Consider the following 17,129-nt stretch of genomic DNA (forward strand, 5'->3'; position numbering starts at 1 on the left):
TAGTTAGCTATCAGTAAATGTACACAACAGAAATTAACAGTATAAACACGATAACAACGGCAAAAGTTGCGTTTAAGAGGGATCATTCGCAATGGATTGTGGGATGTGTAGTTCCTTAACTCAGGATGAAGGTTATGTACAGTCTTGTACCTTTGACTTTTTATCTGTTTTTGATGCAGTTTTGGTGCCGAATCAAATGTTTTATAGTCACGAGAAAGAACAGAAAAAGAAATGAAAGAAAGAGGAAGAAAATGAAGTAAGCTAGAAAGGTGAGACGAGGGAAATGAGGAGGTGAAAGGATAAAAGACGAAAGGAAGGGGAAGTGATGGAAAGAAACAAAAAAGGAAGGAGGAGAACAGGAAAGAAGCAAAAAGAGGAGAACCCCGAAAGGAGACAAATAAGAGAAAAGAGGCGAGAATTTGAGGGAGGTGAAGATCAAGAATTAAAAACAAGTAAAAGACAAAGGAGGATAAAAGAAAGAGTAGAAGAAGAAAAAATCAGGAGAAGTCAGGACAGGGAGGACGGAGGAGAAAGATGGTGAAAGTGAGAACTGAAAGAGGATCTTCTGGAGATAAAACGAGAAAAAAAAGGAGAGGAACAGAGTGAAGAAAGAGAGCAGGAGATGAAGAAGAGGACGATGACGAGGACAAGGAGGAGGACGATGACGAGGACAAGGAGGAGGAGGAGGAGGAGCGTCCTCGTTTTCATTCCCAGAGAGAGTGCTGGGTTTTCCCTGCAGACGATGCGCTGCAGGGCAGAGAGGAATCCTTCACGCATCATCACCAGGGCAGCTGTGATTGGCTGCAGCCATTAAGGAGGGGGGGGGGGGAGACATTCATCATCATCATCTGTGATATTTACAGCTTAATGTAAGAGCTGGCACATTCCAGATGATCCTCACTGCATAGCTGCTCTGGAAAACTCATGAATTTTACAGAATTTTGTTCCTATTTTGAAGGCGGTAGCTCAAACCTGTTCTACATTATTTGTTCTTTGTTCTTTGTGAAAATTGTTGCAGAGCATTATTAACAATACTTCGACTCTAGCGAGATCCTTTAGTCCCTTTTAAGTCACTAAGGACAAAAATGTCCACTTCCAAAAAACTGCTATGAAAATAGAACAGATTGATATTTTTTCTACTTTTTTCTACATAAATCTCTTAAACAACTTCAGCTCTGCTCAAAACTACCAAACATTAAATCATTTTTAGGAATTTAACCTTTTAAATGCCAGTTTGATGACATGATGTCACTGTTGTTATTTATGAAAAAAACACCAAAATGAGTTATTTTCCAGAAAACAAATATTTGGTGGCTGGGGGATTTTTTAAAATCAGTCTTGGATATGTCAAAGATTATCCAAAATATTGACTTTGATGCATTGTTAGTTTGTGTGTAGCATCAGATTTAAAATGTAGTTCCCTGTTTGGACATTGAAGGGCCAAAATGTGCAATTTATAAAAACTGCTATGAAAATAGAACAGATTGATATTTATTTCAGTTTTTTTTTTGCATAAATCTCTTAAACAACTTCAGCCCTGCTCAAAACTACCAAATATTGAGTAATTATCAGGAATTTAACCCTTTAAATGCCAGTTTGAATACATGATTCTGGCATTTAAAGGGTTAAATTCCTGTCCAAAGACTCGTTAGATTAACTGGGGACTCTAAATTGTCCGTAGGTGTGAATGTGAGTGTGGCTGGTGATTGACCGGTCCAGCCTCTCACAAGATGACTTGGTGGGGTTAGGGTGGTTGTGCGTCTAACTGTGTCGCTTTTGATGCAAAGAGACCAATAAGTAAAGAGCTTTTCTGTGGATGATATCTTTGTGTGATATTTCCTCCTTTATTAAAGGCCCCGCACACACTCATCATCATCATCATCATCATCATCATCATCATCATAAACGCCCGTATCTACACTGATGACATTTCAGGAATGAAATTAGTCACACTTGACATTTTTTTTCTTCTATCCTGTTTAATAGAATCTCAGTGAGATGAAGGAGAAACACATAATGATACGGATATTATGGATCACAGTCACATACAGAAGATTATAAAAAAATCAAATGATAATCAGATATTCTAAATTACAAGAGAAAAGACCAAAATATTTAGACTGCAGAGGAAGAACTCGGCTGCTTCTTAAGCCCGTCAAAGTTAACTTAATTTTTGCCAGAATTTAATCTTATTCTTGTAGGAAAATGGGAGAACTTTTATAGCTATCTTCAGTTTCACATCTTTGCTTGACGCTTGTATTTTGGTTCTTTATGGGAAAAATGGAACTTTCAGCTATTTAAGAAAATAAATCAAGGCAACGTTCCAATCTTCCAAAACCTGCTTTTGATAATGTGTGTATGTGTGTGTGTGTGTGTGTAGGTGTTTGTCAGTATTTATGGTATTGTGGGGACCGTAGCTTTTGTGACCCCAGATGGAGGACACACACAGTTTCTTCTCCCGTTTCACAAATGTGTTTGAAAGTTGCATCTTGGTTCTCAATGGAAGAGATTTTAAACTTTTTCTCATTTAAGAAACAAAATTATATTTAAAAAAACATGTAAGTTTCCAAAACCGCTGTTGAAAGTGTGTGTGTGTGTGTGTGTGTGTGTGTGTGTGTGTGTGTGTGTGTGTGTGTGTGTGTGTGTGGACATGTGTTGATGTCTTTAAGGGGACTGTAGCTTGTGTGTACCCAAAAGGAGGACCAACAATAAACTGTTATTTCAACGGTTAAGTTCTGTCTTTACGGTACAGTATGACAGGGTCAAAACATCTCAAACGAGATGTACTAGAAACTAAAAATAGAAATCTCATATCAAGGCACTTAAAGGCAGGGTTGGTGATTTTTAAAAACTAGCATGATTTTGAAAGTAGCATTCCCTCAGTGCTCCGTCTAAAGCCAAAGATTGGTACCTCGTGGCAGACATTGGTTGAAGTTTTTACAGACTTACAAACTGATACAGATGATGGATTTTCTTTGTTCCTTTTTCAGAGAACATGAGTTATTCATTTCTGTCAGGACCTAAAGACAACTTCAACCAACATCTTAAAAAGTGGATCTGGAGGAAATGACCAACCCTGACTTTAACAAAGACTTTAATAAACATATTAACTTATATCAGGTGAGGCACTGTTGTGATACGCTGCAGGAAGGCCTGGCAAAGTGTTTCAGAGAGTTGTAAATGAGTGTTATACACATGAAAACACAAAATGGCTGCATTGAAACGCTGGACAAAACTTCACAGAAACAGCCTTGTTGTTGCTTTGATGTCCGCGCTATGAATGAGTCACTTGTTCTCTATTTATTTCAGTAAATTAATGAATTGTTTAGTCAAAATTGACAATTTTGTTTGTGGCGTCAGACTGGGAGAAATGACTTTTATCTGCAGAAGGCGAGCTGACAGGAAGAGCTCGAGGTTCATGTAAGCCTCCAGGCAACAAATGGAATTTAACACAATGTCCTCAGAAGTCTTTCATGTTGCTGTTCCAGCAGATAGACAGGCAGGTGCGTAGATCTTCACAGTCTCATCCCAGGAACAGTCCACCACCTGCAGAAAACACAAGAAAGTGTAGCTTTAGCCATGCTAATGTTGTAGCTCTAGGGTTGATCCACAACTTTTGTGGGAACTGAATTAGACAATAAACCTTTGGATGGATTATTGTGAACATTTTCTCAAATTGTCAGTTGCTCTGAAAATGTATGACAATTTTATTTCAATTCAATCGATGTCTTACATATAGAGAACGAACCAAATGATGCATTTTTGTAGGCCAACCCGGAAGTAGCATCGCCATGGGGGTCTAATGAGAATTCTCCTCTGGGATGTTTTCATTGGATTTTGGATCATTGCAGAAAATAATCTCTGTGGTAAACACACGTTTCTGAAGAGTAGGTGTTTTGTTCAGCAGGATAATCTTCACAGATGAACGCCATTTTTATGATGTTTGAAGCGTTAATGCGGCCGACAGAAGTAAAAAGCTAACGTTATGCTAAAGCTAACGACACCACGGTTAGATGATTGTGACATCACTAGCGTTATGCTTCAGACGATCTCCAATAAACTAATCCACGTAGCTTAATAAATAGTTTACTAACATAATATTCACCTTAACCTAAAGATTAAACCTACAGGAGACATCTCCGACTAGTGAGAGAGTTCCCGCCCTCTGTGTCCGGCGTGATGACCTTTAATGTCCCCGACAACCACTGTAGTCACATTTAGCCTCTTGTTAGCAACCGCCTTTTTAAAGACGAGTAAAAACTTCAAACTTCACAAGTGGAGGTATTACCTAACGTAGTTTATGTGCTCTAACAAAACACCAACATCTCTTCAGCTTGTGTTAACCACAGACCTTATTTCAGGAGTCTAACCACAAACCAGGTCCTCCATTTTTAATCTCTCTACAGAGGAGTGATGTCTACCGGGAAAACTCGGGGGGGGGGGGGGGGGAGCGGCTCATTGCATTTAAAGAGACACACACACCAAAACGGAGCGTTCTGAGAGAGCTGGTTTATACAGGGTCACAAACCTCCTCTGGTGCTTGATTCATGTTATATTTTGAACAAAGCACAGCACAGATGTTTCATTTAGACCACAGGGGACTGTTTGAAAAGGTGGAGGAGGGGACTGTTTGAAAAGGTGGAGGAGGACTGTTTGAAAAGGTGGAGAAGGACTGTTTGAAAAGGTGGAGGAGGACTGTTTGAAAAGGTGAAGGAGGGGACTGTTTGAAAAGGTGGAGGAGGACTGTTTGAAAAGGTGGAGAAGGACTGTTTGAAAAGGTGGAGGAGGACTGTTTGAAAAGGTGAAGGAGGGGACTGTTTGAAAAGGTGGAGGAGGACTGTTTGAAAAGGTGGAGGAGGAGGACTGTTTGAAAAGGTGGAGGAGGGGACTGTTTGAAAAGGTGGAGGAGGGGGAGGATATGTATTCTTTAATAATCATTACTTGAAATATTACTTCCATTTATTGACTCCCAACAATAGGGTCCCCTTGTTTGACATTTTCTTCCAGCTTCAGTCAACAACACAAAGGAATCTAGTGATAAGATGTTTTGATACCATATGGACTGAGTCTTCACTACAACAGAACACAGTTTTTTTGCAGAGTTTATTGTCGTACTCTTTTATTGCAGAAACACTTTGAGTGTCCAGGTGAAATAAAACCTGAACTCCTCTGAGCTCTCTCTCTGTGGACACTCAGGGAGGGCTGAGAGACGAGACGTTCAGCTCTCTGTCTCCTCTGGCACACACTCACATCTAAGTGTTCCACCTAAATTGCCCTCCATTATCTGGTCTGGGACAAAGACATTTAGAAAGACAGCCGGCAAGACAACTCTACACACTGAAATCTTTCCTTCTAGATCCTCCTTTAATTCTCTTCTTAAAGTAAAACAACTGAAATGCTTGCTAAGTTTGCATCCCTCATTTGGTGTAATTATTATGTTGCTTTCATCATTCACCACTGAAGAAGAATGTTTCCCAAATTAGAGGGATCTAGGTTGACTGCAACATTTTTTATATTATGCTTTGCTGTCAAGACGAACTCACTATTACTCTTTCTGTTTGTTTTTTCAACTCAGTGCACTTTTTCTCTTCCAATGGAGGTGACTAAATGCTCTAACTGCGGACAATGTTCCTGTTAATAATTGTGAGTACGAGAACATTCAGGCAATATGGGGGTGAAGCCTGATACTCCACAGGAACAAAAGCCTGTTCACACATCGTGGAAATTTGGTCATCTAGAGCTCATCTTCAGTTAGAATCTTTGGTTTGGCTTCAGAGTTTAATTTGGGTTACATTAACAAAACTACATGTAACCCGTCAACTATGTTCTGACAAAATAGCCTCTGAGAGCAGCGGCAAACTTTTTAGGTTTTCTGGTTTAGCCAGTGGCTAGAAATTATGGATTTCTGACCAGGACTTCTTATTCTGTATGTTGCCTTTTTTTTTTTTCAGATACAGGCAAGCAACATCCACATGACAGTTTGACAAACAACAACAAACAGCATCAATCTGACAGATAGACAGAGAAAAACAAAATAGACTAAATTATTAGAATCCCTTCAGTATTCATAAATTCACCAAAACATTTTCAATTCGATGACAGTTTACGTACAAATCTACATGACATGCCGAGCTCGCCCCCAGCGGAGAAGGCTTTGCACCAACCAAGTCCCGCCAGCCCCCCCATTCAATCCACAGCCAAGCCCTCGTCACAGGAACCCCCACTCCCAATTTTTAACTGGATGAAGGTCCCAATGCGTGAACACCCGACTCCGTCTGACCCAGGATACCGGCCAGCAGGGCCCAAGAGAGCCGAACCCTCCCACCTGACCTCGCTGTGACACCGTGTGTTGCCTTTGTTTTCAGTCTTAATTGCAACTAGGGATGCGAGAATAGAGTTGGAGTTGAAAGTCGACGTCTAGTAGCAAATGTTGAACAGCCCTTTGAGATGTCGTTTCTGTATCGATAAAAAAACAACCCACTATCGGTGTTGGATGACCGCTGATGGGTTAAGGGACTGATATCATATGATATCATAATAATAATAGACTTTATTTGGCATGGACATCACAGATACATTGGACGAACCAGATGCATTGTTTAAGTGTTTTAGCAAGCATGCTAGTTCTCAACACCTGTCCACAGGAGGCAACATTACGATGCAATACCATACCATACCATAATTTACGGCACAATACAGTAGACCAATTTGGGGTAGAGTAGATAATAACATCACAACATTTGCTGCAGGTGGAGTGTGCAACAACTGGAGGCATTTTGACACTAAAAACATTAATCTGAAAGATACAGAAATGGAGACAAGATTTCCTCAGCAGGGGAAACTCAAACACTTGAGATGTTTCATATGATGCAGTGCTGTGGAGACATACTACGTGCCTCTCTCCACCTCCCACTCTGGAGTATGTAATCAAGCAGGACATGGCTATCATCTGAATGTCACACCTCTGAGGGGACGTGACTATCAGCTGAATGACACCCTGCCTCTCTGTCATCTCTCCTGGCTGAAGAACACAGCGGCTCACACAGAGCTCACTTCTTTCGAGTTAAAACACCGGCTCACTTCACTTCTGGCATGACGAATACAAAGCCACTTTGTTGATGTAGACGGTGACACAAAAGAGGAAGCAGCTGCCTACTGGTTTTGTTTATAGCTGGTTCTAGTTTGCTTATGAATGCACAAGTGATGGTTTGATACACAAACAACACCGTCAGCCGTCGGTCCGTCGGCGAGCGGTCATCGCCCTAGTTTTTGTGGTGTGTCAAGATTCGTCGCTACCAGTCGGCCCTTTTTCTACAATTCTACAATTCACTTAGCAGGCTCTTTTCTCCAAAGCGACGTACATCAGAGAGTAAGTACAACACAAGCAAGGATCTAGAAAAAAGGGAACAATGTCAGTAAGAGCAAACGATCAGCTTTGAGTCTGATTGGACACACAGGTGCTGACAGGAAGTGACCAGAGGCAAAGCACAACATTGAGGGCAGTTCTTGAGAGCTCTAATCAGTATAGAAACCATCTTATAAGTCGTCGTTATCAAACAAAAACCATCGTCATTACCATCATCATCATCAATAATATGGAGACCATCATCATTAAGTTAGTAGGTATTCATGAAAGAGCTGGGTCTTTAGCTTTTTCTTAAAGGTGCAGAGGGACTCTGCAGATCACATGGAGTTTGGAAGTTCATTCCACCACTGGGGGGCGACAGAGGAGAAGAGAGAAGAGAAGAGTTTTTTTGGCCTATTTCACATGTCGAATCATTATGAGCTGTCACCGGCGTAGTTGGGGGTAGGAATCTCTCTGATTGACTGTTCAGCTCAGCGAAACAGAAGAGCCAGTGCACGAGAAAAACGGAAGCACCTTTTCTCTTATTCCAATACTGAAAGACCAAGGGCTGACAACACTAGTGCCATTTTCTACTTTTTATCAGACATTATTCTCCATTAGAAGTTCCTATATTACAAGTGTTGAGCGACAGCTGTGAGAAAATTCTCTTCTCGTATCATAACAACGGTTTATTTATCCGCATTCTTCCTCGTCCTCTTCCGGTTCCCCCTTTTTGGAATGATGATTACAGACTACCGCCCCCTGCTGGCATTGAGAGTTATTGCCTCTCACGCATGCGCAGAACGTACGTGGTGGTTGGCTGTCGACTGTAGTCTTTGTGGTGTGTTTCAGTTCAACTTTTTGGCCAAGACAAAAGGCGTTGCGCGGCGCCACCAGTTCTTCGCCGTCTGCTCGGTGTGTCAGGGCCTTTACTGTCACTGTGCTGTAGTTTTCTCTCTCTTAGTTTGTGTGTGGGTCCTAAAAGCCTGCAGTCAGAGGAGATGTATTAACATGTCAACAGGGTTTGTGCTGTAATTATTTATAATCCATTGCAGTGACAGACTGAGGCTGTTTGAAATGTGTCACAGTTTGACTTCACCTGTCATATTTGTGTCCTGGTGTTTATATAGAACTGTCTGCTGTTGCTCTTTGTGTGAGTGATTGATAAACCATTAAAGCTCCCACCATAATGGGCTCCACAACATCGTTGACAAAAAGTAATTGGTAGATCAGAAAAAAAGTCAGGTTTCATCCATGCAACTGTGTACCAGCTGTTTGTGTTGCTGTCACCAATCCTTTGACTTTTATTATCGCTAGCTTGACCGCAGAGCTCTGGTTGTGCAAACTGACATAAATATAATAATAATAATAATACATTGGTTTTATATAGCACTTTTCTGAAAACTCAAAGACGCTTTGAAAAAAACATAAAACAATAAAACAAAACAAAAAACGACGAGGCCAGTACAACGAAGAAGTAATGTAGGGGGAGGGGGAGTTAGTGGTTGTAGGCAGTGATGAAGAGGTGAGTTTTGAGGGATTTCTTGAAGGAGGTGAGTGTGGGGGAGTCTTGGATGTTTTTTGGTTCCAGAGGCTGGGAGCGGCAATGGAGAAGGCCCTGTCCCCCCAGGACCGATAGTTTGTCCTGCAGGGAGGGGACAGGAGGTTTGCATCTGCAGACCTGAGAGTGCAGGTGGGAGTATGACGGTGGAGGAAAATGACATGACGGGATGACTAAAAAGTTTGTTTGAAGATGCCAATTCCAAAGGTAACAGGTAACTAAATTCTTCAAATCCATCCTTTAGCAAAAATATTGTCAGTTCTATTGTCAGCTTGGTTACAAGTCAGGCAGGGGGTCTGAGAAACTCCTGTCTCACTTCCTTCTCATGTTTCCTCGTAGGTGCTGATCAGCTAATTCACTGTCACCTGTTCAGGCAGGCTTCTCTGATTCCACTGGCAAATCAGCAGCTGGGAAACTCAGTTATAAGGCACTCTACGAAGACAGCTAGGTTGGTTTGGTTTCTGTGCTTTTTTCAACGAGTATTTTCTAGAGAAGCCAGTTGTTTGGGTTTCTTTTTTACCCCTTAGAAGTAGTCAATAGTCAGGCCCTGTTTTGTTCATTCATTTGGCAAAACCACCTTGTCCAATCCTCTCCCACGTATTGGAAACATGGTGGTTCAGCCAACCAACAAATGGACATTGTAATTTCTTGGGGCCACCCTGCCAGCTTGACCAGAAAATTAACTTCAGTGTATTTTGTTTTTGACAACCAGCCACAGTCACATCAGCTGCATGTGATCTTACAAAGCCTCCACCAGAATCACAGTAGCAGAAAGCAGGAGTTTGAGAAGGTCAAACTACAACAGAGGAATCTGTGCTTGTCCATCCGGTTGATTAAGTAATCCTCCCTTCTCTGCTAAAAAGATTCCCACTTGGACAAACTACTTCCCTATTCTCAAATCACAAGGGAACTCCAAGGTATTCTGCTTTTGAACAATTACAAGGCTACTATTGTCAAGGCATGTTCATGAAGATGGTTAACAAATCTGACCAGTTTTGGTATCATAGAATCGAGGAAAATGAATATCCAAGGACCAATCTAACGATAAATGATAAAGGTATCTTACTCTCTGATCATTAAGGAAACATGCTATGTTGAAGTGCTGGCTTCTCTGACAACAATGCAGCAGCCAGTATGTCCTCCTTCTAACTTTAGATTCTGCTCCTGAATGCTCTGGATTTGTTTGGACCAGAGAAGGGAGGCGGTTTTAAGGACACCCCCACACAGGGCTGTTTTGGACGCCCCTCGGTTTTCCAAATATGAGAGCAGTTATCAAAGGCCACTTTCCCTTGTGTCCTCCTGAAGTCTTTGCAATTGGGTCCATTATCTTGTTCAGTGGGACAAAAAATCTGCAAAGTTTGCAATGAAGGTAGGAACCCTCCATGAATGCGGCGTCACCTGACAGCGTCCACTCTTGTTGCGCTGCAAAGTGTTGCATTCATTATTCCTTTAAATACCTAAAGTGAAGAGGGATTAACAGTGATGAACGCTGGTTGGAGGGGCCCCCTGAGACTTTTCTGCTTTGAGCCTCGATAGACTCTAGAATCATCACTCAATACGCCCAATGTACGGAGACCTCCAAGCGGGCAGTCCCTGCTCAAATCAGCCCTGTGGCTCCTTCCTCGCATGTCACTCCCTACTCTCTCTGTTTCCTTGGTTTTCTACTCAATCCACAGTCCTGTCAATCCAAGGCATATAAAGCCCCCCCTCCCCCCTAAAAGCATTCCCTCCATCGTCACAGCATCACCTCCCTCTGAATCATCGGGCTTCCCTTCTGCTTGCCTTTGGTCCCCTCCTCACTGAATCTTGAATCAGTGACTCAACAAGCTGAACGGACTTTCAGGACGTGAGTAAGCATAGCCGGGGCCGTGCGGTGAGTCAGCCACATGAGGAAGAGGAATGCCCCTCTTTAATTAACTTTAACAGCCGGCCGTAATGGAAAGGCATACACACGAGCCAAGACTGCAGCAAAGCACACAAAAAGAGTGAGAGAAGTATTCAGAGAGAGAAAGAGAGAGAGAGAGAGAGAGAGAGAGAGAGAGAGAGAGAGATGACAAGGATGTGGGAACGACTACATGAAAAAAGGCTGCGAGACTAAAGGAAATATAAAAGCCATCCAAAGTTCAAAGTCCGACTAATATTCTGTGTAAATTACTTTTCTTATTAACATTAATTAAAACACTAATAAGCTGGTGGTAGATATGTACTTCTAATGGGAAAAAGCACATAATGGTCTTAACGACACTTACTATCACTGTTGAGTTGTCATGGTAACAGGGCTTTAGAGTGACACTTCCAGAGAAACAATCTGACTGTGCAAAAAAACCTTCAGTTTCGGCGTAGGAGGATATATATGCACGGTCAAAAGAAAAAAAGAGAACGGCAATCCTTTAAGTTCATTGTTCTAACAAAATAAGAACCTTTTTATTACCGTATTGGTCCGAATATAAGACGACCCTGATTATAAGACGACCCCCGTTTTTCAACATATTTAGAAAAAAAAGATTTGCAGACCAGATCTTGTTTTTGTAAAGAACTTTTTTTAAAGAACTTCATTTTATTTGAAAATAACAAAATTAAAAACACATTGAATTAAACACCTGTTGTATTAATAATTATAATAATAATTAACATACCGTATTTATCGTATAGGCCTACGGCACTTTTCAAAACAAAGTGTTTCACAAGGGCGAACTATGTACAGTATGATTCAACATTAAAATCGATTAACAATCAAACAATATTATCAACATGTTTTTAACATTTTGAAATAACAGAGGAAATACAGGCAACGTTTTTAACTAAACTACCGCTAAACTAAAACTCTCCAAACTTCTCCTCCGATGTCTCCTATTCCTCACACACGTCCTCCACCCCGCTGTGTTCGCTCTCACTGTCATCACTCCCCTGCTCCTCCCAGAGCGCGTCATGTGTGTTGACATTTAAAGGGACAGGCGAACAATTAGAGCTGCGCTCTGAATACTAGACCCCGAATATAAGACGACCCGACTTTTTCGGACCTATTTCGATGGGGAAAAAGGCCGTCTTATATTCGGACCAATACGGTATTAAAGGAGCAGTATGTAACTCTGACCCCTAGTGTTTAAAATGTGTACTGCAGTCTAAATTCTAAACATCATAGAGAGCTGTCTCCCCCCCTCCTCTCTAGAGTGGATGCTCACTCAGGTCACCATGTGGTGGACTCTGAAGCTTCAGTGTTTATCCAGCTCTGCATGGGTCTGTAAACCTTTCTGTGTTCTAACCTCTCTCCATTTTTCAAAAGCATCTCCAATATTGATCCTAGTTTGAGCACGTTTCTGCTCGTGGAGCTTATTAGAAACATGCAGAGGCTTTTTAGGTCGGGTACAATCACTTCTATCTGAACCACTTCTCTTGACCGCTTCCATCACTGCAACACCTGTTGACCTGATAACTGCTCTCATATCTGACAAACCGAGGGGCGTCCAAAACGGCCGTGTTTAGAAGAAGGACATACTGGCTGCTGCGCTGTTGTCAGAGAAGCCAGCACTTCAACATAGCATGTTTCCTTATATAATTAGTTAAAAGAAAGAGCCAAGAAACAGAGGGAACGTTTACATTTTTGTGTATTTTTGTACACCGATGTTGAAGTAGCACAAAACAGCATCTGGCAATTTAGAAAATGAAAGAGTTCTTATAAAGTGACTAACCTGCAGACCTGTAAATGGTTCTCATCTGGCCTCCCTGAATGATCTATTGGCTCTCACTCACTTTGTCACACAGAGTCAGGGGTGCTCTGATTCGTTGCTCGTGCGTGTGGTTTGTCCTGCAGTGCTGTAAGCAGGGTGATCCATCAGACACACGTGGCTACACCCGGATAACACCAGAAACCACACCACCCAGAGAGAGCTGGTGTGTGAGTGAGCGATAAAAGAAAGAAAAATGTAATTGATCGGGGCAAGTAGTGATTAGAAGAGAGAGGCTAAGAGCAACTACGTACTGATATCAGGAGGAGGAAATTAAAACCAAAAAAACAAAGTCTGAAGGGGAGAGCGAGAACAGACCGCGAGGAAAGAAGAATCAGCGATAAGAAAAAGAGAGAGGGGGTGAAGTAAAGTTGAGAGAAAACACAGAAGACGAGGTGAGGAGTCTGATATCTCACAGTGGGACGGATAGTGGAGCATCCTCTAGTTTCCAGCAGATTAAACTGCTGTCAGGATTATGAGACCAGGCGGTCATATTTATGGAAATGATGTGCGAGTTCACTGTTAGTTCTTACAACAAAATGCTAATGCAGCACTTTATTTCTTTCTCAGTGTAGGAGATCTTGATGCTTACTAGACCCCACCAGTGACAAATAAAGGAAGAATGTGCAACTTTTTGCACATAAATATATCAGAGATCAAGTCTCTCTGAGTCATGACTGTCTACATGAGGGTGAAGCTCGAGTCCCGTCAGCTAACATTGATTACCGGGGGAGGGGCGGATGTTTGATTTAAGTAAAAGAGGAAATTAAAACTATTAACATTTTTAGGCACAGGTGGCCTAGTGCAGGGCTCGACATTAAAACTGGCCCGCTGGCCTGGATGAATGATTGACAGAGTCCGGGTCAGCTGATTGCACGTTCAGCTCAAATACTGCCTGAAAAAATAGACAGTAACACGTTCTCAATTTCACAGCACTATCCTGTTATACCGGTGTTTTGTCAGTAATTATTTCAAAAACATTGCGCTAATAACTGCTACAGCTTCAACGTATCAAGCCTGACAGACAGCTGGAGGAGCTGGAACACGTTAAAGTTAAAGACTAGATCCTGGTGAAGATAAAAGTAATTCACAAAACATGTTAGTCCTTAAGAGAGCTCCTAAAGTAAAGATGTAAGGATGAAGAGTTTCTCACAGAGAAGAAAGAAGGAGAGATTCCAGATCTATCACAGCCTCATATTAATATCACATTAAGACTCTTACAGCATGGTGAATAAACATGAGCACATAAATATAAGAAAAATACACAATATGTTTATAATTAGAGCTCAATTAATTTAATAAAAGTTGTAATTGACTTTTGTATCAGAATGGTTCAAGAGTAAATTGGTGACTGTTATTCTTCTGAAGTGATGTTCCTGGGCCAGTGATCTCTGAAAACCAGTGGCACGGAGGTCAACCCCTGCTACATGGTGAAAATGTGACGTCATACTTTATGACCTGATGAAATTCCATTATCTTTCTGTCTTTGTAGGCGTTTGGTCACAATGACATAGAGGAGATAGGGTGCGTCATGACCCTGAAAGAAACTGCACGCTGACTTTACTGTCGTAAATAAAGACCAGATTCTGTCAATAGCGTTCTAAAATGAGCGAGAGAGAGGGAGAGAGAGAGAGAGGGAGGGAGAGAGAGAGAGAGGGAGAGAGAGAGAGAGAGGGAGAGAGAGAGAGAGAGGGAGAGAGAGAGAGAGAGGGAGAGAGAGAGAGAGGGAGGGAGAGAGAGAGAGAGGGAGAGAGAGAGAGAGAGGGAGAGAGAGAGAGAGAGGGAGAGAGAGAGAGAGGGAGGGAGATCTTGTGTGTCACGTCGGTGTGAGTGTCACAGCTATTTGTGTAAGAGAGTTTCTGCTCGGGCTGTAATGACATGTCTGATAACAGCACACGCTAACAATACAGCTCATTACGGCTGTCGTCTCCTCCCACACACACACACACACACACACACACACACACACAGACACACACACACAGACACACACACACACACACACACACACACACACACACACACACACAGACACACACACACACACACACACACACACACAGACACACAGACAGACACACACACACACACACAGACACAGACACACACACACACACACACACACAGACACACACACACACACACACACACACACACACACACACACACAGACAGACACACACACACACACACACACACACACACACACAGACAGACACACACACACACACACACACACAGACACACACACACACACACACACACACACACACAGACACACACACACACACACACACACACACACACACACACACAGACACACAGACAGACACACACACACACACACACACACACACACACACACACACACACACACACACACACACACACACACACACACACACACACACACACACACACACACACACACACACACACACACTCAAACGTCGACAGCGGGGACAATGCCGTTCATTACCTCGTCGCTGTTATACACAGAAACAGGAGCACGCTGCTGGAGCTCAGAGTCAGAGTCAGGACAGCTGATACCGAGCGTGTGTGTGCGTGTGTGTGCTGTGATGCTGCGCACACACTTCCTGCTTCAACATGTGCACACTTTGATCACGTCGTTATCAGTTACCTGGAAGAGGACTCACGCTGATATTCCACAGAGTTAGTCATCGATAAAGATGAATGTTGAATGTTGTGTGTAAAATGAATGGGTGTTAGTTTTTAGGATTCCAGTGAAAAGACTGAAGAAGGTCGACTCACTTCAGATCAAGAACATCTTTTCCAAACACGACCTGGCCGAGAAAATGACCAGTAACGCCCAGAGCAAAAGAGCAGCTTCAGCACCATGGACAGCTCCGTATTCACCGCTCTGTGGTTCCCTTCAGGACAAACTGGACCATTGTCACTTACAAACTGATTCTTTTCTGAGGTAAAAGAGGCGGTCTGTTTTTGGGGGGGTGTCTCCCAAAGGACAAAAAAAAAAAACACGTTTAACTGTCTTCCTGTGTGATGATTTCCATCGTGTTCATCAACGGTCAGTTTGTGTTCAGCTGTTTTCTGCTAGCTGCCTGTACGCTAGCTGAGCTATCAACGTTGTGAAGTACAGACCTGCAGACCGAGAGTCTCTCTGCCTATTAATCAGTCCGTCACTGCACACGCTCTATGAACTTCACAGTACACCAATGTTTGCTTTAAATGCACCGTTATGACCTCATGCAAACCGACTTGGATATTCACACGAATAAATCAACAATCAGCAACTTTGTGCAGCGGTGTGACGGACACCATCTCCTCCTTAACACAAAAAAAGCCCACAGGAGATGGTGTTTGACCATTTTGGTACAGGTAACCCTGATCTTGCTTGTGTTTCCACGACAACCGTACCTTTATTTGGTAAACAGAGTGTAAAGTCAGATGGAGATAGCTGCGTCAGCTATGTAATAGTGTGACATCATGGCAGCCCAACACAGTGTAGCCCGCTATTAATTAATTAGAAGAAGAAGAACAGGACCCAGTAAACAAAAGGGATCCTTTAGGGTCAGATCGGTAAACACCCCAACAGAAGGGTAACAAAAAAGTAGGACGGTATGGATCCCTTATTTTGGTACCATTAACAACTTTTGACCAATAAATGAACCAAACCGGACCGCTTGGTGGAAACGGGACTTTAGTGACCACTCCCCAGGAGTCATCCATGATCACAACATAACACAGGTGGATTCTTTAAATACCTCGGGATCCACATAGACTACAAACTTGTGTGGAAGGTCCAGAGGCTGCACTTCCTGAGAAGACTCAGGACCTTTGGTGTGTCCCGGGAACCATGCAGTCATAGAGAGCCTCCTTCGATGTGGTATCTCTGCACGGTTTTGGAAATGTGACCGTTCCATCAAAGGCCCAAATCAACAGACTCATCAACACCCCGGTCTGCAGGATCGTTTTCAACAAACCACAATCAGAGAGACACAAAAACCACCTCAGACCCTTCTCACTAGCTCCTCCCTCAGGCAGACGATACAGGGTCCACTTAGCTACCCTAACCCTCACTGGGACAATTAAGTTCATCTCATCTTGTGACGAGGAAGAGATGTTAAAAAGTGGCTCCTCCAGCCCGGTCCAGGTCTCTGGGTGGCGTGCAGTGGGTGATGGTGGCGGCTGCACTCAGTATCATGATGGTGCATGTCTCAGCGTTTTATTTAAACGGTCGCACCGCTTTATAGGACGCAGCCCACTTTTTATAGGGCGAGATAAAAATACATCACACGTAAAAAAAAAAAAAAAAAAGGGCTTGAGGCGTTCTGGAGATATTTTTAACTCGAGCTAAACTTTCCCTGAACCAACACGAGTAAAAAAAATCTAATTCAGTCACGGACGACGAGCGCGAGGGGTCATGTGGGGTTTCTGTCTGAGACGCTTAAAAAAACTGAATTAGACACGTTTAGACGGCGAGTGGCCTTTTCACTTCACTGCTGCCTCACGGCGTTCA

General features: G+C 42.6%; 1 protein-coding gene and 1 long non-coding RNA gene across 2 annotated transcripts in view; both read right to left on the minus strand.

Annotated features, from left to right (window-relative positions):
• The window catches only part of pex7 (peroxisomal biogenesis factor 7), a 152,845-nt gene that overhangs the window by 94,646 nt on the left and 41,070 nt on the right, over positions 1-17,129 (minus strand).
• On the minus strand, positions 1,807-17,123 carry LOC136182728 (uncharacterized). The gene is made up of 2 exons (XR_010668770.1): positions 12,596-17,123; positions 1,807-3,546 (listed from the first exon to the last, which is right to left on the minus strand). It is a non-coding gene; the product is annotated as an uncharacterized lncRNA (long non-coding RNA).

Source organism: Labrus bergylta, chromosome 15 (assembly GCF_963930695.1).
Source record: "Labrus bergylta chromosome 15, fLabBer1.1, whole genome shotgun sequence".
NCBI lineage: Eukaryota > Metazoa > Chordata > Actinopteri > Labriformes > Labridae > Labrus > Labrus bergylta.